The following is a 24151-nucleotide window of genomic DNA, read 5'->3' on the forward strand; positions in this document are numbered from 1 at the left end:
GTCCAAATGCCACGAAACTTTTTGGAGATATTTTTGGACCAGAAGACAACTTGGGAGCCAAGGAAGCACCAGGGGGAGGCCCATGGGGCCCACCACCCACCCTGGCGCACCCTGGTGGGTGGTGGGTCCCATGGAGGTCACCTCCACCGTGTCTCATCTCTATAAATACTCAGATGTTCCAGAAATCCTAGGGGAGCGATTGAAACACAATTCCAGCCACCGCAAGTTCCAGAACCACGAGATCCAATCCAGAGCCCTATTCCGGCACTGCCGGATGGGAACGCAATCATGGAGGGGTTCATCATCCTCATTGGTGCTCCTCCGATGATGCGTTAGTACTTCACCATAGACCTACGGGTCCGTAGGCAGTAGCTAGATGGCTTCTTCTCTCTTTTTGATTCTCAATACAATGTTCTCCTCGATGTTCTTGGAGACCTATTTGATGTAATGACTTTTTGCGGTGTGTTTGTTGGGATCTGATGAAGTGCGAGTTTATGATCAGATCTATATAAATATTATTTGAGTTTCTTAAATCTCTTATATGATGATTGTTATAGCCTCGTATTTCTTCTCCAAAACTTTGGTTTGGTTTGGCCAACTAGATTGATTTTTCTTGCAATGGGAAGAGGTGCTTTGTGATGGGTTCGATCTTGCGGTGTCCTCACCCAGTGACAGAAGGGGTAGCGAGGCACGCATGTATCATTGCTATTGATGGGGTCTATTCCTACATGAATAGATCTTGTCTACATCATATCATTGTTCTTATTGCATTACTCTGTTTTTCCATGAACTTAATACACTAGATGCATGCTGGATAGCGGTCGATGTGTGGAGTACTAGTAGATGCAGGCAGGAGTCGATCTACTAATCATGGACGTGACGCATATATACATGATCATTGCCTTGGATATCGTCATAATTATTTGCTCTTCTATGAATTGCCCAACAATAATTTGTTTACCCATCGTATGTTATTTTCTCGACAGAAGCCACTAGTGAAATCTACGGCCCCCGGGTCTATCTTTTATCATATTGTTTTCAGAACTATTATTCCAAAAAACAAAAAAAATACCTTGCTGCACTTTTTGTTTACTTATTTTATTTTGTGTTTTTGCTAGATCTATTTATCCAATCTCACATAATTTAATCTATCTTTTTACCGTAGAGGGATTGACAACCCCTCTTTTGCGTTGGGTTGCAAGTATTTGTTCTTTGTGTGCAGGTATCGTTTACATAGTGTTGCTTGGTTCTCCTACTGGATTGATAACCTTGGTTTGATAACTAAGGGAAATACTTATTGTAGTTGTGCTACATCATCCCTCCCTCTTTGGGGAAATACCGACGTAGATTCAAGCCACGTCGGGCGTAGAAGGTTAGGTCATGTGGGCATGCGAAATCTTGATAAGCTTATTAAAGATGATCATATCCTTGGTGTTAAAGATGTTATATTTGATAAGGATAGACTTTGTAGTGCTTGTCAAGCAGGAAAACAAGTTGGGGGAAGTCATCCCGTGAAGAACATCATGACCACAAGGAGACCACTTGAGCTACTTCACATGGATCTTTTCGGTCCCAATGCTTATAAGAGCCTTGGTGCTAACTCCTTCGCTTTGGTCATCGTTTATGATTTTTCAACATTTACGTGGGTGTTCTTTCTCGATGACAAATCGCAGATCCAAAAGATCTTCAAGAACTTCGCCAAGAAGGCCCAAAAGCAATTTGAAGTGAAGATCAAGAAGGTTCAAAGTGATAACAGAACGGAGTTCAAGAACGCAAATATGGACACCTTTCTTGACGAAGAAGGGATTTCACATGAGTTCTCGGCTACATACACACCTCAACAAAATGGAGTTGTTGAGAGGAAGAACCGGACACTTATCGAGATGGCGGGAGTGATGCTTGATGAATACAAGACGCCAAGACACTTTTGGGCGGAAGCGGTTGAGACAACTTGTCATGCTACAAATCGACTATATCTTCAGAAGCTTCTCGGTAAAACGGCATACAAGCTACTCACCAGTAACAAACCCCAAGTTGGATACTTTCGAGTATTTGGCTCAAAGTGCTACATTCTTGATAAACATCCTCGTTCGAAATTTGCTCCTAAATCTCATGAGGGTTTCCTACTCGGTTATGGCTCAAACTCTCATGCTTACCATGTCTACAAAAATTTCACTCGAAAGGTTGAAGAGACGATAGATGTGAAGTTTATGAATCTAACGGCTCGCAAGTAGAGCAAATGTCAATTGATGTAGGAGATAAAGATCCCTTGGAAGCAATTTAAGATTTGTCTATTGGCAAAATTCGACCAACGGAGGTGAAGGAGAGCACTTCATCCATTCAAGTAGAAGCCTCCACTTCGCATCAAGGTGAACCACAAGTTGACTTGGAGGCATCCACGAGTGGAACACGTCCAGATGAAGGAAATGAGGAAGTACAACAAGATGAACCACCTCGACCTCCTTCTCCACCTCCACAAGCGAATGACAACGCCACCAACAATGAATAAGAAGATCATGATGATGAGGACGTTCCTCCTCAACCCAAGCAAAAGCTCTCACAAGTTAGAGCAAGAGTCTCAAGAGATCATATCGTTGAACAAATCTTCGATGACATCCAAACCGGGAGAATCACTCGCTCTAAAACTCGTTTGGCTAACTTTTGTGAACACTACTCATTCATTTCTAGTGTTGAACCTATGAAGGTAGAAGAAGCCCTTGAGAATCCGGTTTGGATAAATGCTATGCATGAAGAGCTACATAACATCGAGAGGAATCAAGTATGGACATTGGTTGAAAAGCCCAACGATGATCACAATGTCATTGGAACCAAAAGGGTGTTTTAGAATAAGCAATATGAAGATGGAAAAGTTGTACGTAACAAGGCCCATCTCGTTGCTCAAGGCTACACTCAAGTCGAAGGTATGGACTATGGTGAGACATATGCCCCCATTGCTAGACTTGGGTCCATTCGCATTTTACTTGCCTATGCCAATCACCATGATATCACTTTATACCAAATGGATATTAAAAGTGCTTTTCTAAATGGTGAAATTGAAGAGGAGGTTTATGTTGAACAAACTCCCTACTTTGTTAATCCCAATAAACCTAATCATGTTTACAAACTTCACAAAGCCCTTTATGGTCTCAAACAAGCCCCCTAGAGCTTGGTATAAATGCTTGACTAAGTTTCTTATTGAAAAAGGCTTTGAAATTGGGAAAATTGACTCTACTCTTTTTCCTAAAAGGGTTAATGCAGAATTATTTGTGTGCCAAATTTATGTGGATGATAACATATTAGGTTCTACTAACCCTCATTTTAGTGAAAAGTTTGGAAGGCTAATGTCGGAGAAGTTCGAGATGTCTATGATGAGTGAACTCAAATTTTTCCTTGGATTGCAAATCAAGCAAACTAAGGAAGGTACCTTTGTCCCACAAACAAAGTATACCAAGGATCTTTTCAAGAAGTTCAATATGCAAGAAAGCAAAGGTATGAAAACACCCATGCCTACAAGTGGACATCTTGACTTGACTAAGGATGGCAACCTGGTTGACCAAAAGGTTTACCGATCAATTATTGGTTCGTTATTATATCTATGTGCCTCCCATCCCGATATTATGCTAAGTGTGTGCGTGTGTGCACGGTATCAAGCGGCTCCTAAAGAATATCATCTTAAGGCCAAGAAGAGGATAGTGAGATATTTAATTCATACACCAAACTTGGGCATTTGGTATCCTAAGAGGTCATCTTCTGATCTTGTTGGCTATTTCGACTTGCACTATGCTGGTGATAAGGTTGATAGAAAGTCCACTTCGGGTACATGTCAATTTCTTGGTAGATCCCTTGTCTCATGGTCCTCCAAGAAACAAAATTCGGTATCCTTATCTTGTTGCGGAACGCAGTATTTCAAAAAAAAATCCTACGATCACGCAAGATCTATCTAGGAGATGCATAGCAACGAGAGGGGAGAGTGTGTCTACGTACCCTCATAGACCGAAAGCGGAAGCGTTTAGTAACACGGTTGATGTAGTCGAACATCTTCACGATCCAACCGATCCTAGCACTGAATGTATGGCACCTCCGCGTTCAGCACATATTTAGCACGATGACGTCCCTCGAGCTCTTGATCCAGTTGAGGACCAGGGAGAGTTTCGTCAGCACAACGGCGTGCTGACGGTGATGATGAAGTTACCGGCGCAGGGCTTCGCCTAAGCACTACAACGATATGACCGAGGTGTGTAACTGTGGAGGGGGCACTGCACACGGCTAAGAGAAGACTTGGTGTGTCTTTGGGGTGCCCCCTCCCACGTATATAAAGAAGGGGGAGGCCGGTGGCCAAGGAGGAGGCGCGCCAGGTGTGTGGAGTCCTACTAGGACTCCCTAGTCCTAGTAGGATTCCCTCTCCTTTTTCCTTTTCCGGAGTAGCAAAGGGGGAAAGAGAGAAGGAGTAGAAGAGAAAAGGGGGGCACCGCCCCCACCCCTTGTCCAATTCAGATTGCCAAGGGGGGCACCTCCTAGCCGTCCCTCTCTCTTCTCCACTAAGGCCCATGTTGGCCCATTAACTTCCTGAGGGGGTTCCTGTAACCCTTGGTACTCCGAAACTCATCTGAAACAACCTGAACCATTCCGGTGTCCGAATGTAACCTCCCAATGTATGAATCTTTCCCTCCCAACCATTTCGAGACTCCTCGTCATGTCCGCAATCTCATCTGGGACTCCGAACAAACTTAGGTCATCAAATCACATAACTCATAATACAAATCGTCATCGAACATTAAGCGTGCGGACCCTACGGGTTCGAGAACTATGTAGACATGACCGAGACACATCTCCGGTCAATAACCAATAGCAGAACCTAGATGCTCATATTGTCTCCTACATATTCTTTGAAGATCTTTATCGGTCAAACCGCATAACAACATATGTTGTTCCTTTGTCACTGGTATGTTACTTGCTCGAGATTCGATCGTCGGTATCATCATACCTAGTTCAATCTCGTTACCGGAAAGTCTCTTTACTCGTTTCGTAATGCATCATCCTGTAACTAACTCATTAGTCACATTGCTTGCAAGGCTCATAGTGATGTGCATTACCGAGAGGGCCCAGAGATACCTCTCTGATACTTGGAGTGACAAATCCTAATCTTGGTCTATGCCAGCTCAACAAACACCATCGGAGACACCTGTAGAGCATCTTTATAATCACCTAGTTATGTCGTGACGTTTGATAGCACATAAGGTGTTCCACCGGTATTCGGGAGTTGCATAATCTCATAGTCAGAGGAACATGTATAAGTCATGCAGAAAGCAATAGCAATGAAACTAAACGATCATTATGCTAAGCTAACGGATGGGTCTTGTCCATCATATCATTCTCTAATGATGTGATCCCATTCATCAAATGACAACACATGTCTATGGTTAGGAAACTTAACCATCTTTGATTAATGAGCTAGTCTAGTAGAGGCATACTAGGGACACTCTGTTTGTCTAGGAATTCACACATGTATTAAGTTTCCAGTTAATACAATTCTAGCATGAATAATAAACATTTATCATGATATAAGGAAATATAAATAACAACTTTATTATTGCCTCTAGGGCATATTTCCTTCAGTCTCCCACTTGCACTAGAGTCAATAATCTAGATTACATAGTAATGATTCTAACACCCATGGAGTCTTGGTGTTGATCATGTTTTGCTCGTGAGAGAGGCTTAGTCAACGGGTCTGCAACATTCAGATCCGTATGTATCTTGCAAATCTCTATGTCTCCCTCCTTGACTTGATCGCGTATGGAATTGAAGCGTCTCTTGATGTGTTTGGTTCTCTTGCGAAATCTGGATTCCTTCGCCAAGGCAATTGCTCTAGTGTTGTCACAAAAAAATTTCATTGGACCCAATGCACTAGGTATTACACCTTGATCGGATATGAACTCCTTCATCCAGACTCCTTCAATTGCTGCTTCCAAAGCAGCTATGTACTCTTCTTCACACGTAGATCCTGCCACGATGCTCTGCTTGGAACTACACCAACTGACAGCTCCACCATTCAATATAAATATGTATCTGGTTTGTGACTTAGAGTCATCCGGATCAGTTTCAAAGCTTGCATCGATGTAACCATTTACGACGAGCTCTTTGTCACCTCCATAAATGAGAAACACATCCTTAGTCCTTTTCAGGTATTTCAGGATGTTCTTGACCGTTGTCCAGTGATCAACTCCTGGATTACTGATACGTCTCCAACGTATCTACTTTTCCAAACACTTTTGCCCTTGTTTTGGACTCTAACTTGCATGGTTTGAATGGAACTAACCCGGACTGACGTTGTTTTCAGCAGAATTACCATGGTGTTATTTATGTGCAGGAGCAAACGTTCTCGAAATGACCTGAAACTTCACGGAGCTACTTTTCAAAAAATAAGAAAAATACCTACAGAAGATGGAGGCCATGGGGGCCACCACCTTGCCACGAGGGTGGGGGGCACGCCTGCCCCCCTAGGGCGCGGACCCCTACCTCGTGGGCCCCCTGTTGCATCTCCGACTCCAACTCCACCTCCATATATTGAGTTTGGATGAGAAAAAAATCAGAGAGAAGAAATCATCGCGTTTTACGATACGGAGCCACCGCCAAGCCCTAAAACCTCTCGGGAGGGCTGATCTGGAGTCCGTTCAGGGCTCCGGAGAGGGTAATCCGTCGCCATCGTCATCATCAATCATCCTCCATCACCAATTTCATGATGCTCTGTAACGCCCGGATAATCATGCTACAGTGATCTCACGTTAATGGTGACACGTCACCTCTGTCACTGTAATTAATCTCGGGTTAATTCAAAACCGTTTCAAATTTAAATCCTAAATAAGTCAAACGTCAAAAGTTTTCAAATATTAAAATAAAATGTTCGGGCTATGTCTAATATTGCATCGGTAATTATGGTGTAGTAAACACGTTTTTATAAAATGCCTAAATACTTTTAGATGAATTAAACAGGAAAGAAATAATAAAAGAAAATACAAAAGGGGAAAACAAAAGAAAAAGAAAAGAAAGAGAAAGCCCCCCCTCCCTGGGCCGTGGCCCAACTGGGCCAACCCCAGGCCCAGCCGGCCGGCCCGCTACCTCCCCCCCCATATCCCCCACAACCCAAACCCTAACCCCACCCCGTCACCCACTCCCCCACTCGCCCCCTCCCCCCAGTCACTCTCCCCCCTCCTCCCCGATCCAGATCGGATCGAGGGGAACGCCCCCCCCCCCCGACGTCGTGCCCTTCGCCATCGCCGCCTGGACCGCGCCTCCGCCTCGACCTCTCCGTCGCCTAACCGCCTCCCCAGCACCACGGTGCCGCCCCGTCGTCCTCGTCTCCTCGTCGCCAACGCCGTCGACGCACGCCGCCGCCTCGGCCTCGTCTCCTCCCCGTCGACGCCGTCCCCGTCCCCCTCCACCACGGTCCTCCCCGACCTCCATCGAGCACGCTGCCCGTTCCCTACGCACCCCGGTGAGGACCCCGGTCCTCCTGCACCCCGTCCCCTCTCGCCGGTGCTTGGCCCCGCCTCCTTGCCCGCACCCCACGGGCGCTCGCGCCGCGCGCCCCCCCTTTTCCCCGTACGCCCCGCGCCCGAGCTCCGGACGGGCTCGCGTCTGCCGCGCCCGTCGCCGTGAGCCCCGCCTCTCGCCCACGGCCTCTACTCCGCCGCTCGCTGCACGCTGCAGCCCCGCGCTCGCCCGCTCGTGCGTGGCCTTGCCCGCGCCCTTGCCCGCCGGCTGGCCGCGCCCGCTCACGGAGCGCTCCCGTGTCCCAGCCGCCCTGCCCTGCTCCGCTCCCTCCTGCGCCACTCCTCACCTGGCCGCTCCAGCCGCGCGGCCCCGCAACGGCCCGCAGCGCCGCCACCCCCTGCGCTCGCCTCCGCCTGCCGCGGCTGGCCGGCGAGCCTCGCCGAGGCCACGGCCTCACCCCGCCGCACTGGGCTACGGCCTCCGCCGGCGCCCCCTGTTGCCCCTTTCGGGTGCACGAGCACCCGCGGCCGTTAGCGCCCGCTAACCACGCCTGTTACGGACCCCCAGGGGCCTATGACAAAGGGGGCCCACCCCACAAAACGTTTTAATTAAAAAAAGAAGAAAAGAATTAAAAAAATATAATAATAATAAAAATAATTAATTGATTAATTAATTAATTAAGGAGTTAATTAAGTTAATTAATTATAATTAGATTAACCTAATCACTAATTAACCTAATTAACTGTTAGTTAATTAAAACAGAGTATGACGAACGGGACCCACCTGTCAGGTTGACCAAGTCAACTACTGACGTCATGATGACGTCAGCAGACACTATTCTGGATGATGTTGATTAAATTAAATAAATAAATCCTAAAAATGATTTAAATCTTTTAAAATTAATATAAAATAAACCGTAGCTCGGATGGAAAAACTTTGTACATGAAAGTTGCTCAGAACGACGAGACGAATTCGGATACGCAGCCCGTTCGCCCGCCACGCGTCCCTAGCATAGTGAACCTGCAACATTTCACCTCCGGTTCATCTGTCCGAAAACGCGAAACACTAGGGATACTTTCCCGGATGTTATCCCCCTTCACCGGTATCACCTAATACCGCGTTAGGGCACCTCTAACGTCGTTACTTGTCATGTCATGCATCACTATGCATATGCTTGCTTATATATTTATTGTTTCTCCCCCCTCTTCTCTCGCTAGACACCGAGACCGACGCCGCTGCTACCCAGTATGACTACGGAGTTGACGATCCCTCTCTCTTGCCAGAGCAACCAGGCAAGCCCCCCCTTTGATCACCAGATATCGCCTACTCTTCTCTATACTGCTTGCATTAGAGTAGTGTAGCATGTTACTGCTTCCCGTTAATCCTATACTGATGCATAGCCAGTCCTTGCTACTACTGTTGTTACCTTTACCTGCAATCCTAATGCTTAGTATAGGATGCTAGTTTATCATCAGTGGCCCTACATCCTTGTCCGTCTGCCATGCTATACTATCGGGCCGTGATCACTCGGGAGTTGATCACGGGTATATACTATATACTTTATACAGGATACATGTGGTGACTAAAGACGGGTCGGCTTGAGGAGCACCCGCGAGTGGATCTTTGAGGCGGAGCGACAGGGCAGGTTCCGACCACCTAGGAGAGAGGTGGGCCTGGCCCTGGTCAGCGTTCGCGGATACTTAACACGCTTAACGAGATCTGGGTATTTGATCTGAGTCCAGCCATTTGGTCTATACGCACTAACCATCTACGCGGGAGTAGTTATGGGTATCCCGGCGTCGTGGTATCAGCCGAAGCCTTCGTGACGTCGGCGACTGAGTGGCGCGCGCCGGATTGGACTGGAACGCCACTAGGCTAGGTCTGCTTTCGGCCGCGTACGCAACGTGCAGGTGTGCTAAGGGCGATGGGCCCAGACCCCTGTGCGCATAGGTTTAGACCGGCGTGCTGACCTCTCTGTTGTGCCTAGGTGGGGCTGTGATGTGTTGATCTTCCGAGGCCGGGCATGACCCAGGAAAGTGTGTCCGGCCAAATGGGATCGAGCGTGTTGGGGAATGTGGTGCACCCCTGCAGGGAAGTTAATCTATTCGAATAGCCGTGATCTTCGGTAACAGGACGACTTGGAGTTGTATCTTGACCTTATGACAACTAGAACCGGATACTTAATAAAACACCCCCTTCCAAGTGCCAGATACAACCGGTGGTCGCTCTCTCACAGGGCGACGAGGGGAGGATCATCGGTTAGGATTATGCTATGCGATGCTACTTGGAGGACTTCAGTCTACTCTCTTCTACACGCTGCAAGACGGAGGCTGCCAGAAGCGTAGTCTTCGAAAGGATTAGCTATCCCCCCTCTTATTCTGGCTTTCTGCAGTTCAGTCCACCGATATGGCCCTTTACACATTTACCCATGCATATGTAGTGTAGCTCCTTGCTTGCGAGTACTTTGGATGAGTACTCACGGTTGCTTTCTCCTTCTTTCCCTCTATCCCTTCTACCTGGTTGTCGCAACCAGATGTTGGAGCCCAGGAGCCAGACGCCACCTTCGACGACGACTCCTACTACACCGGAGGTGCCTACTACTACGTGATGCCCGCTGACGACGACCAGGAGTAGTTAGGAGGATCCCAGGCAGGAGGCCTGCGCCTCTTTCGATCTGTATCCCAGTTTGTGCTAGCCTTCTTAAGGTAAACTTGTTTAACTTATGTCTGTACTCAGATATTGTTGCTTCCGCTGACTCGTCTATGATCGAGCTCTTGTATTCGAGCCCTCGAGGCCCCTGGCTTGTAATATGATGCTTGTATGACTTATTTTATTTGTAGAGTTGTGTTGTGATATCTTCCCGTGAGTCCCTGATCTTGATCGTACACGTTTGCGTGTATGATTAGTGTACGATTAAATCGGGGGCGTCACATGCTCACCGCCGTGCGTGAGTAATTCCATCGTAGGCTTGCTGGACGGTGATGGGTTGGATGGAATCTATCATGTAATCGAGTTAGTTTTGTTAGGGTTTGATCCCTAGTATCCACTATGTTCTGAGATTGATGTTGCTATGACTTTGCTATGCTTAATGCTTGTCACTAGGGCCTGAGTGCCATGATTTCAGATCTGAACCTATTATGTTTTCATCAATATATGAGTGTTCTTGATCCTATCTTGCAAGTCTATAGTCACCTATTATGTGTTATGATCCGTTAACCCCGAAGTGACAATAATCGGGATACTTACCGGTGATGACCGTAGTTTGAGGAGTTCATGTATTCACTATGTGTTAATGCTTTGTTCCGGTACTCTATTAAAAGGAGGCCTTAATATACCTTAGTTAAGGACCCCGCTGCCATGGGAGGGTAGGACAAAAGATGTCATGCAAGTTCTTTTCCATAAGCATGTATGGCTATGTTCGGAATACATGCCTACATTATATCAATGAACTGGAGCTAGTTCTGTGTTACCCTAGGTTATGACTGTTACATGATGAACCGCATCCGGCATAATTCTCCATCACTGATCCATTGCCTACGAGCTTTCCATATATTGTTCTTCACTTATTTACTTTCCCGTTTCTATTGCTATCGTCACTACAAAATACCAAAAACATTACTTTTACTACTGTTACCTTTTGCTACCGTTACCACTACTATCATATTACCTTGCTACTAAACACTTTGCTGCAGATATTAAGTTTACAGGTGTGGTGGAATTGACAACTCAGCTTCTAATACTTGAGTGTATTCTTTGGCTCCCCTTGTGTCGAATCAATAAATTTGGGTTGAATACTTTACCCTCGAAAATTGTTGCGATCCCCTATACTCGTGGGTTATCAAGACTATTTTCTGGCGCCATTGCCGGGGAGCATAGCTCTATTCTTTGAGTCACTTGGGATATATATCTGCTTATCATTATGAAGAACTTGACTGGTCCAAAAACCAAGATATATCCCTCAACTATGAGGGGAGGTAAGGAACTGCCATCTAGCTCTACACTTGATTCACCTTCTGTTATGAGTAAGTTTGCGACACCTACACCTGCTTCTGCTATTCGTTCTGATATGTCGCATGTTATTGATCATGCCACTTCTGCTATGCATGATACTTATGAGGAAACTACCTCTATGCCTGATACTACCGTGCCACTTAGTGATTTCCTTGATGAACAAATTGCTAGGGCTAGAGAAATTGAAAATATTGAATCTGATGATACTGATGAAAGTGATGATGAAGAATCACTTGTTATTCCTAAGGGTTATGTTTTTGATCAAGAAGCTTCCTTCGCTATTTTAGCTTGCGAAAATAGAAATGAACTAAAAAGGTTATTAGCTAAATGGAGTAAGCAATCTCTAAGTGCTAGGATAAAACCTGACCCTACTTTTGCTACTTCACCTATCTGTGTTACTGAAAAGGATTATGAATTCTCTGTTGATCCTGATATAATTACTTTGGTTGAATCTGATCCTTTTCATGGTTATGAATCTGAAACTGTTGTGGCACATCTTACTAAATTAAATGATATAGCCACCCTGTTCACTAAAGATGAGAGAACTCGTTACTTTTACATCCTTAAAATATTTCCGTTCTCATTAAAGGGTGATGCTAAGATATGGTTTAATTCTCTTGATCCTGGTTGTGTGTGCAGTCCCCAGGATATGATTTATTACTTCTCTGCTAAATATTTCCCTGCTCATAAGAAACAAGCTGCTTTAAGGGATATACATAATTTTGTGCAAATTGAAGAAGAGAGTCTCCCACAAGCTTGGGGGAGGCTTCTCCAATTACTTAATGCTTTGCCTGATCATCCTCTTAAGAAAATGAAATACTTGATATCTTTTATAATGGACTAACCTATGCCTCCAGAGATTACTTGGATAGTTGTGCTGGTTCTGTTTTCAGGGAAAGAACACCGGATGAAGCTGAAATTCTATTGAATAATATGTTGACAAATGAAAATAATTTGACACCTCCGGAGCCAATTCCTGAGCCTATTCCTAAACCAACTCCGAAGAAGAGGGGTATTCTATTTCTCAGTCCTGAAGATATGCAAGAGGCAAAGAAATCTATGAAAGAAAAATGTATTAAAGCTGAAGATGTTAAGAATTTACCCCCTATTGAAGAAATACATGGTCTTAATTTACCGCCTATTGAAGAAACATATAATCCAAATCCTTCTCCTATTGAAGAAACTCATGGTCTTGATAACCCGACATAGGTAGTAAAGGTAAATTCTCTCTATAGATATGATAAAGCTGAAATCCCATTTACTAAATTTGCTAGCCCATGTTTAGATGAGTTTGATAAATTTATGGCTAAGCAAGAAGATTTTAATGCTTATTTTGGTAGACAATTGAAATTCAATTCAAATATGCTTGAACACTTGGGTGATTATATGGATAATGTCAAAGGTGAACTTAAACTTATTAGTAAACATGCTTCTATGGTTACCACTCAAGTAGAACATGTACTTAAAGCTCAAAATGATTTGCTCAATGAATTGAATAATAAGAATAATGAAAATATTGTTAGAGTGGCTACTAGAACTGGTAGAATGACTCAGGAACTGTTGTATCTTGAAGGCCACCCTAAGAGAATTGAGCAAGATTCTCAGAGAAATAATATAGATGCACCTAGTTCTTCTAAAAAGAAGAAAAAGAAAAATGATAGGACTTTGCATGCTTCTAGTGATCCTATTGCTGAAACACCTGAGAATCCAAATGATATTTCTATTTCTGATGCTAAAACTCAATCTGGTAATGAACCTGAAACTAGTGATAATGCTAATAATAATGTTCATGATGATGCTCAACCTAGTAATGATAATGATGTTGAAATCGAACCTGCTATTGATCTTGATAACCCACAATCAAAGAATCAACGTTATGATAAGAAAGACTTTGTTGCTAGGAAACATGGTAAAGAAAGAGAGCCTTGGGTTCAGAAACCCATGCCTTTTCCTCCCAAACCATCCAAGAAAAAGGATGATGAGGATTTTGAGTGCTTTGCTGAAATGATTAGACCTATCTTTTTGCGTATGCGATTAACTGATATGCTCAAAACTAATCCTTATGCTAAGTATATGAAAGATATCATTACAAATAAAAGAAAGATATCAGAAGTTGAAATTTCCACCATGCTTGCTAATTATACTTTTAAGGGTGGAATACCAAAGAAACTTGGAGATCCCGGTGTACCCATTATACCATGCTCTATTAAAAGAAACTATGTTAAAACTTCTTTATGTGATCTTGGAGCCGGTGTTAGTGTTATGCCTCTCTCTTTATATCGTAGACTTGATTTGAATAAGTTGACACCTACTGAAATATCTTTGCAAATGGCTGATAAATCAACTGCTATACCTGTCGGTATTTGTGAGGATGTGCCTGTTGTAGTTGCAAACGTTACTATTTTGACGGACTTTATTATTATTGATATTCCCGAGGACCACAGTATGTCTATTATTCTTGGAAGACCCTTTTTGAATACTGCAGGGGCTGTTATTGATTGCACTAAAGGCAATGTCACTTTTCATGTTAATGGTAATGAGCATACGGTACACTTTCCGAGGAAACAACCTCAAGTTCATAGTATCAACTCTATTGGAAAAATTCCATCGATTATATTTGGAGGTTTTGAATTTCCTCTTCCTACTGTCAAGAAGAAATATGATATTCTTATTATTGGGGATGTGCATATCCCGTTGAGGTAACATAGTGTTATTCGAAATTTCTCCGGTTCCATGTTATTCGGAATGAGTTCGCTAACAAGACTTGATCAACCTTGTTAAGAGGATTCCTTTTGATGATCATGAGATGGATGAAACTAGAAGGCACAACCTTTTGTATCCCACTTTTACTTTCTGTTATTTATATTAAATAAAATAAATATAAATATTTTTATGTTTGTTATCCGATTATCCGTGCAATATAAAAATACCTCGAAAATATAAGTTCTCCAAATGCCCTGAAATTTAAATATGATTTTTTCTAGAATATTTTAGAATATTTGGCACTAAGAACACAGCAGGGGGGTCAACCACCTGCCCACGAGGGTGGAGGGCGCGCCCTACCCCCCTGGGCGCGCCCCCTGCCTCATGGGCCCATGGTGGCCCTGCTCCACTTATTCTTTCACCCACACACTCCTTCTTCCTCCCCCAAACACGAATATCCAGCTCAAGCACGAGTTCTAGCTCTCTTTGCTGCCATTTTCGATCTCCTTGCTCAAAGCACCTCTCACAAAACTGCTTGGGGAGATTGTTCCTTGGTATGTGACTCCTCCAGTGGTCCAATTAGTTTTTGTTCTAGTGCTTTATTCATTGCAAATTTTTGCTTCTTAGGTGACCCTGTTCTTGAGCTTGCATGTCAAATTTATATGGTCAAAAGTAGTTTTGATGCATGATATAGGCCCTAGGCACTTGTAGGAGTAGTTGCTATCAATATTATTGAGTTTGGTTTACTTTTATTTTGAAGTTACTAAAAAAATTCAGAATTTTTCAGAGGAAGAAATATGCTTAGGAAAATGTTCCAAGGTGGTTCCTCAAGGAAGCAAGGACCCAGGCTTGCAATGCGTGATGCTGATGAAGAGCCACCAAGAAACGCTCCAGTGCGTCCTTGTGAATGGCCTTCTGAGAACTTTATGGATCGAGCGGGAATTAAAGAAGAATTTAACGCATATTTGCGTAATGCTGATCTCGTGGGCTTCGAGGAAGAGAAATGTAGCCAGTATCACAACCTCACCAGTACCTTTGTAAGGAGGTTTGAATTTTCAATTTCACGTAATTCTCCAACTGTCCTGTTTGATCTTTATGATAAATCTTACACTATGGACTTAGAGGATTTCACCACTGCATGCAAACGTCCATAATGGGGTAGTATAAGGGATCCTCGCAAATCTGAATTTAGAGATTTTCTTGCTAGCATAACTGTGGGAGAATCTAGAGATATTACACAAGCTACCATAGGGAGCATACACTTTCCTGCTATACATTATTTTGCTCTCTTCATAGGTAGATGCATCAATGGTAAAGATGAGGCATGTCACATGTGTGTCCTTACCTCAGTATTCTTAGGAGTGCTATGTTAGGAAACCAATCTTATAATCTGGGAGCCATTGTTGCACATAGGTTGCACCTTAACAGATATAATGGAGATTTCTTTGGAGGAATTTATGCAACCCGCATAGCTAATTTTCTTGGTATAGACATACGCGAACATGATATTGAATTACCACCTGCTTATCTAGATTTTAATGCTATGGTTCGCCACCAGTTTGTTGAGAGGAATGAATCACCTCTCCAATATCGACTAATCTTTGACAGACGTCGTGTTGTCCATATTACTCTCCCTGCACCTGCCTTCTTTGATTATCAGGCAAGAGGAAGATATACCATTACCAGAGAGGAGGCAAATGAGTACGAGAGGAGAGAGGAGGCCACTCGTCGCCATGCTGCAGCTCAGCAGGCGATAGCCGCTGCCTCGCAGTACGACCCCAGCTACTATTATGGATATCCGTCAGGCCAGCCGTGGCCATAGACCAACTTAGGCCAAAAGCCTAAGCTTGGGGGAGTACGTATTTCCCACCGACATTACATTTATGTTCACACACTCATTGCTAGATGTCCGTGCTCATACTTTTTCATTGTATCATCCATGCTAGTTTAATTTCCTTTTTATGCTTTCTTCTTGTGTGTTTAATAAACCTTAAGAAAAACCAAAAAAATAGTTATAGCTTCTAGCTAGTTTTACTTTCCATGCTTGTAGTAGTAATTAAAAAGAAAACCCAAAAAGATTTCCTGTTCTTCTTTTGCTTATTGGGAGCTTTCCCGTGTAAATAGTTTTATTTCTTTTTCTTTTCTTTGGGAATCGATAGGAGAAGACCATGATTAAATTGTTGAAGTGGATCTTATATGCATTATTGTTTATCTGAAAAAAGAGCCCATATTGCCTTGTCTTCTCCTGTTTATTGAATGCTTGCAGATTCTAGCTTAGTCCAATGCACGTGCACTATTATTATTATTCACACTATTCGGTTGTGCAAGTGAAAGGCAATTATGACGATATATGATGGAATGGCTGAGATGACAAAAGCTGGTATGAACTCGACCTCTTTTGTTTTTGTAATATGATTAGTTCATCGTTCCTAATTCAGCCTATTATGAATAAACATGTTTGCAATGAGAACTAGAGATCATAGTTTCTTGTGCCATGCTTGATTAGCTATGAGTTATAATGGTTTATCTTGCGTGCCAACATGCTATTAAAATGGTTATGATGTGGTATGATAGGATGGTATCCTCCTCTGAATGATTTAAGTGACTCGAGTTGGCGCATGTTCACGCATGTAGTTGAAACAAAATCAACATAGCCTTCATGATATTTATGTTCATGGTGGATTATATCCTACTCATGCTTGCATTCGGTGTTGATTAATTTTAATGCATGTTCATGACTGTTGTCTCTCTCTAGCTGGTCGCTTCCCAGTCTTTTGGTAGCCTTCACTTGTACTAAGCGGGAATACTTCTTGTGCATCCAATCTCCTTAAACCCCAAAGTTATTCCACATGAGTCCACTATACCTACCTATATACGGTATCTACCTGTCGTTCCAAGCAAATTTGTATGTGCCAAACTCTAAACCTTCAAATAAATATCCTGTTTCGTATGCTCGAGTAGCTCATGTATCAACTAGGGCTGTCGGTATCTTCCATGTTAGGCGGGTTATTCTCAAGAGGAGTGGACTCCGCTCCTCACTCACGAGATAAATGGCTAGTCACCGGGATGCCCAGTCCCATGCTTTATGCAAACTAAATCAAAATAATTGCAAACAAAACTCCCCCTGTGACTCTTGTTAGTTGGAGGCACTCGTTGTTTCGAGCAAGCCATGGATTGATGCTTGTTGGTGGAAGGGGGAGTATAAACTTTACCATTCTGTTTGGGAACCGCCTATAATGTGTGTAGCATGGAAGATATCGCCATCTCTTGGTTGTTATGTTGACAATGAAAGTATACCACTCAAAATATTATTCACCTCTGTTTCAAAACCGAGCTCTGGCACCTCTACAAATCCCTGCTTCCCTCTGCGAAGGGCCTATCTATTTACTTTTATGCTGAGTCATCATCCTCTTATTAAAAAGCACCGGTTGGAGAGCACCGCTGTCATTTGCATTCATTACTGTTAGTTTACATTGAGTATGACTTGACTGGATCTCTTTTACCATGAATTACAATGTCTAGTCAGTCCTTGGTCTTTAAAGGTGCTCTGCATTTATGTTTTGCGGTCTCAGAAAGGGCTAGCGAGATACCATCCTGTTATATCATATTATGATTGTTTTGAGAAAGTGTTGTCATCCGAGATTTATTATTATGGCTTGCTAGTTGATTATGCTATTGATATGAGTAAACTTGAGACCTGAGCGTTATTGCAAATGTGGTTAGTTATAATCTTTGCTGAAAACTTGAATGCTGGCTTTACATATTTACAACAACAAGAGCAAACAGAGTTCGTAAAAGTTTTTCTTTATCACTTTCAGTTTGTCAACTGAATTGCTTGAGGACAAGCAAAGGTTTAAGCTTGGGGGAGTTGATATGTCTCCAACGTATCTACTTTTCCAAACACTTTTGCCCTTGTTTTGCACTCTAACTTGCATGGTTTGAATGGAACTAACCCGGGCTGACGTTGTTTTCAGCAGAATTACCATGGTGTTATTTATGTGCAGGAGCAAACGTTCTCGGAATGACCTGAAACTTCATGGAGCTACTTTTCAGAAAATAAGAAAAATACCTGCAAAAGATGGAGGCCAGGGGCCCATCACCTTGCCACGAGGGTGGGGGCGTGCCTGCCCCCCTAGGGTGCGCCCCCTACCTCGTGGGCCCCTTGTTGCGTCTCCGACTCCAACTCCACCTCCATATATTGAGTTTCGATGAGAAAAAAATCAGAGAGAAGAAATCATCACATTTTACGATACGGAGTCGCCGCCAAGCCCTAAAACCTCTCGGGAGGGCTGATCTGGAGTCCGTTCGAGGCTCTGGAGAGAGGAACCCGTCGCCATCGTCATCATCAACCATCCTCCATCACCAATTTCATGATGCTCACTGCCGTGCGTGAGTAATTCCATCGTAGGCTTGCTGGACGGTGATGGGTTGGATGGGATCTATTATGTAATCGAGTTAGTTTTGTTAGGGTTTGATCCCTAGTATCCACTATGTTCTGAGATTGATGTTGCTATGACTTTGCTATGCTTAATGCTTGTCACTAGGGCCCGAGTGCCATGACTTCAGATCTAAACCTATTATGTTTTCATCAATATATGAGTGTTCTTGATCCTATCTTGCAAGTCTATAGTCACCTATTATGTGTTATGATCCGTTAACCCTGAAGTGACAATAATCGGGATACTTACCGGTGATGACCGTAGTTTAAGGAGTTCATGTATTCACTATGTGTTAATGCTTTGTTTCGGTACTCTATTAAAAGGAGGCCTTAATATTCCTTAGTTTCCGTAAGGACCCCGCTGCCATGAGTGGGTAGGACAAAATATGTCATGCAAGTTCTTTTCCATAAGCACGTATGACTATGTTCGGAATACATGCCTACATTATATCAATGAACTAGAGCTAGTTCTGTGTCACCCTAGGTTATGATTGTTACACGATGAACCGCATCCGGCATAATTCTCCATCACTGATCCATTGCCTACGAGCTTTCCATATATTGTTCTTCGCTTATTTACTTTCCCGTTGCTATTGCTATCATCACTACAAAATACCAAAAACATTACTTTTACTACGGTTACCTTTTGCTACCATTACCAGTACTATCATATTACCTTGCTACTAAACACTTTGCTGCAGATATTAAGTTTCCAGGTGTGGTTGAATTGGCAACTCAGCTGCTAATACTTGAGAGTATTCTTTGGCTCCCCTTGTGTCGAATCAATAAATTTGGGTTGAATACTTTACCCTCGAAAACTGTTGTGATCCCCTATACTTGTGGGTTATCAATTACTATGGTACCTCCCTGCTAAACTTATAGCAAGGCACACATCAGGTCTCGTACACAGCATTGCATACATGATAGAACCTATGGTTGAGGCATAGGGAATGACTTCCATTTTCTCTCTATCTTTTGCAGTGGTCGGGCATTGAGTCTGACTCAACTTCACACCTTGTAACACAGGCAAGAACCCTTTCTTTGATTGATCCATTTTGAACTTCTTCAAAACTTTATCAAGGTATGTGCTTTGTCAAAGTCCAATTAAACGTCTTGATCTATCTCTATAGATCTTGATGCCCAATATATAAGCAGCTTCACCGAGGTCTTTCATTGAAAAATTCTTGTTCAAGTATCCTTTTATGCTATCCAGAAATTCTGTATTATTTCCAATCAATAATATGGCATCCACATATAATATTAGAAATGCTACAGAGCTCCCACTCACTTTCTTGTAAATACAGGCTTCTCCAAAAGTTTGTATAAAACCATGTGCTTTGATCACACTATCAAAGCGTATATTCCAACTCCGAGAGGCTTGCACCAGTCCATAAATGGATCACTGGAGCATGCACACTTTGTTAGCACCTTTTGGATCGACAAAACCTTCTGGTTGCATCATATACAACTCTTCTTTAAGATATCCATTAAGGAATGCAGTTTTGACATCCATTTGCCAAATTTCATAATCATAAAATGTGGCAATTGCTAACATGATTCAGACAGACTTAACCATCGCTATGGGTGAGAAAGTCTCATTGTAGTCAACTCCTTGAACTTGTCAAAAACCTTTCTCAACAAGTCGAGCTTTGTAGACAGTAACATTACTGCAGCATCAGTCTTCTTCTTGAAGATCCATTTATTCTCTATGGCTTGTTGATCATCGGGCAAGTCAACCAAAGTCCACACTTTGTTCTCATACATGGATCTCATCTCAGATTTCATGGCCTCAAGACATTTCGCCGAATCTGGGCTCATCATCGCTTCCTCATAGTTTGTAGGTTCGTCATGGTCAAGTAACATGACCTCCAGAACAGGATTACCGTACCACTCTGGTGCAGATCGTACTCCGGTTGACCTACGAGGTTCGGTAGTAACTTGATCAAAAGTTTCATGATCATTATCATTCACTTCCTCACTGATTGGTGTAGGAATCACTGGAACTGACTTCTGTGATGAAATACTTTCCAATAAGGGAGAAGGTACAATTACCTCATCAAGTTCTACTTTCCTCCCACTCACTTCTTTCGAGAGAAACTCCTTCTCTAGAAAGGATCCATTCTTAGCAATGAATATCTTGCCTTTGGATCTGTGATAGAAGGTGTACCCAACAGTTACCTTTGGGTATCCTATGAAGACACATTTATCCGATTTGGGTTCGAGCTTATCAGGTTGAAGCTTTTTCACATAAGCATCGCAGCCCCAAACTTTAAGAAATGACAGCTTAGGTTTCTTGCCAAACCATAGTTCATACGGTGTCATCTCAACGGATTTAGATGGTGCCCTATTTAACATGAAAGCAGTTGTCTCTAATGCATAACCCCAAAATGATAAAGGTAAATCGGTAAGAGACATCATAGAACGCACCATATCCAATAGAGTATGGTTACGACGTGACACACCATTACGCTGTGGTGTTCCAGGTGGCGTGAGTTGTGAAACTATTCCATATTGTTTTAAATGAAGGCCAATCTCGTAACTCAAATATTCGCCTCCGCAATCAGATCGTAGAAGCTTTATTTTCTTGTTACGATGATTCTCCACTTCACTCTGAAGTTCTTTGAACTTTTCAAATGTTTCAGACTTATGTTTCATCAAGTAGATATACCCATATCTGCTCAAATCATCTGTGAAGGTCAGAAAATAATGATACCCGCCACGAGCTTCAACACTCATTGGACCGCATACATTAGTATGTATTATTTCTAATAATTCATTAGCTCGCTCCATTGTTCCAGAGAACAGAGTTTTAGTCATCTTGCTCACGAGGCATGGTTCGCTAGTATCAAATGATTCATAATCAAGTGATTCCAAAAGCCCATCTGCATGGAGTTTCTTCATGCGCTTTACACCAATATGACCTAAACGGCAGTGCCACAAATATGTTGCACTATCATTATCAACTTTGCATCTTTTGGCATCAATATTATGAATATGTGTATCACCACAATCAAGATTCAAAAGAAATAGACCACTCTTCAAGGGTGCTTAACCATAAAAGATATTACTCATATAAATAGAACAACCATTATTCTCTGATTTAAATGATAACCGTCTCGCATCAAACAAGATCCAGATATAATGTTCATGCTTAACGCTGACACCAAATAACAATTATTTAGGTCTAAAACTAATCTCGATGGTAGATGTAGAGGTAGCATGCCGACGGCGATCACATCGACTTTGGAACCATTTCCCACGCGCATCGTCACCTCATCCTTAGCCAATATTCGTTTAATCTATATCCCTTGTTTCGAGTTGCAAATATGAGCAACAGAACCAGTATCAAATACCCAGGTGCTACTACGAGCATTAGTAAGGTACACATCAATAACATGTATATCAAATATACCTTTCACTTTGCCATCCTTCTTATCCGCCAAATACTTGGGGCAATTCCACTTCCAGTGACCAGTCCCTTTGCAGTAGAAGCACTCAGTCTCAGGCTTAGGTATAGACTTGGGTTTCTGCACTGGAGCAGCAACTTGCTTGCCATTCTTCTTGAAGTTCCCCTTCTTCCCTTTGCCCTTTTTCTTGAAACTAGTGGTCTTGTTAACCATCAACACTTGATGCTCCTTCTTGATTTCTACCTCCGCAGCTTTTAGCATTGCGAAGAGCTCGGGAATTGTCTTATCCATCCCTTGCATATTATAGTTCATCACAAAGCTTTTGTAGCTTGGTGGCAGTGATTGAAGAACTCTGTCAAAGACACTACCATCAGGAAGATTAACTCCCAGTTGAGTCAAGTGGTTGTGGTACCAAGACATTCTGAGTATATCTTCACTGACAGAACTATTCTCCTCCATTTTGCAGCTATAGAACTTATTGGATACTTCATATCTCTCAATTCGGGCATTTGCTTGAAATATTAACTTCGACTCCTGGAACATCTCGTATGCTCCATCACTATTGCAGGATGGTCCAAATGCGACACTACGATCAGAGACCCTTTGACGAAACTATGTGCGATGCCATAATCGCAAACGGTGGTGTAAAAGAACCGTCAAAAAAGGTGCAAAACGTTTGCGATGGCGGAGCTATCAAACATGGTTAAGATTTTAGTTGCGTGTGCGATGCAGGACATACAGTTCAGCTCAATGAACTATTTGCGATGAGGAGGAACAAAAGAAATGGGCAGCCTGATGAAGGCGTGTGCGATATAGAGCATATCGTTCACTCGGGTGAACTGTTTGTGATTAGGCAACACAAAAGAAACGGTCAGCCAGATCAAGGTGTGTGTGATACACGGCAAATAGGTCCGCAATCAGAAATGTGTGCGAAGACCAATAATAACACAGACGATTGCTGCTAATAAGCCGTGTGATTTGCTCTGTCTATAGTAGAATAACATGTGTATATATATATAACTGAAATAAACATCCAATTATATAAGTGACTATATAGATCATTTGCACACACATCAATAAACAATTGCGTGCATTCTAAAGTAGGAGAAACGGTCGTCTAGTCATCTACTTCTTGTGACGCTCCCGACACTGCTATGTGGCTCGATCCCTCGTCTGGGTTAGGAAGAAGACAGTTCCTCATGTCAACAATCCGCCTGTATATCTCGTAGCTTGTGCATGTGTCCATGGCCGCGTACTTGACATGTTGTTCATCCACTCTCTTATGCCACACACTGTGTCAGGTGTTCCTGTCGTTATTGCTCTCATTCTTCATCTTCATGTAATAGGGGTCATTAATGGAGAGCATACGGGTGTTCTAACTAAAATATTTGTGATGATTGTTTTATATTTAAAAAGCGCATTAACTGCGGCTTGGGCGCCATGAATGGAGAGGATGCAAGCAAGGCGGGCGGCCATGGAAGTCAAAGGGCTCGCTTCCCAGTGAGCCTGCGCAGCGTACAGCTCGCATGCTTCCCAGTGAGCCTGCGCATTCGAGGACAGCTTGCACGCCCCTCGGTTAGCCTGCGCACCGGACGACGCTCACACGCCTCCCGTTCAGTCAAGGTCAAGAAGCTGTCCATACGGCACCTCCTACAGCCATTAAAACCAAGACATGTGGCGTCACGTGAAAGGTTAACAGAACGCACATGGTTTGAATTATACAAACATTTGAGATATTAAAGTGGCGGCTATTTTTTCAAAATGCCTTTGTTGGCTGTCATTATTCGAGTGCGCCTTCTCTCAAAATGGACACGAAAAATACCACAGCATGTCGGGTGCCATTCCATGATAGCATGCCAAGTTTCATGAATTTCAGACGAGTTTTGGATTTACTAGAATTTAAAAAATCAGCCATCTCAATGTTTTGCAGGAAATCAATGGTGCCCTGGTGTTTGAAATTCATTCTCATTTCTTGCATGGGACCTAAGCATGCACCCAAGGACACGGATTTTATTTTTCAACCAATTTATATGCACTTGAGCATGTGCATGTAGTTCAAATTTGATTTATGCACATAAATGCATTGAAAACTCAGTTAATG

The sequence above is a fragment of the Triticum urartu genome, chromosome 3A, assembly GCF_056163025.1.
Source record: "Triticum urartu cultivar PI428250 chromosome 3A, HENAU_Tu73, whole genome shotgun sequence".
In the NCBI taxonomy this organism is placed as follows: Eukaryota; Viridiplantae; Streptophyta; class Magnoliopsida; order Poales; family Poaceae; genus Triticum; species Triticum urartu.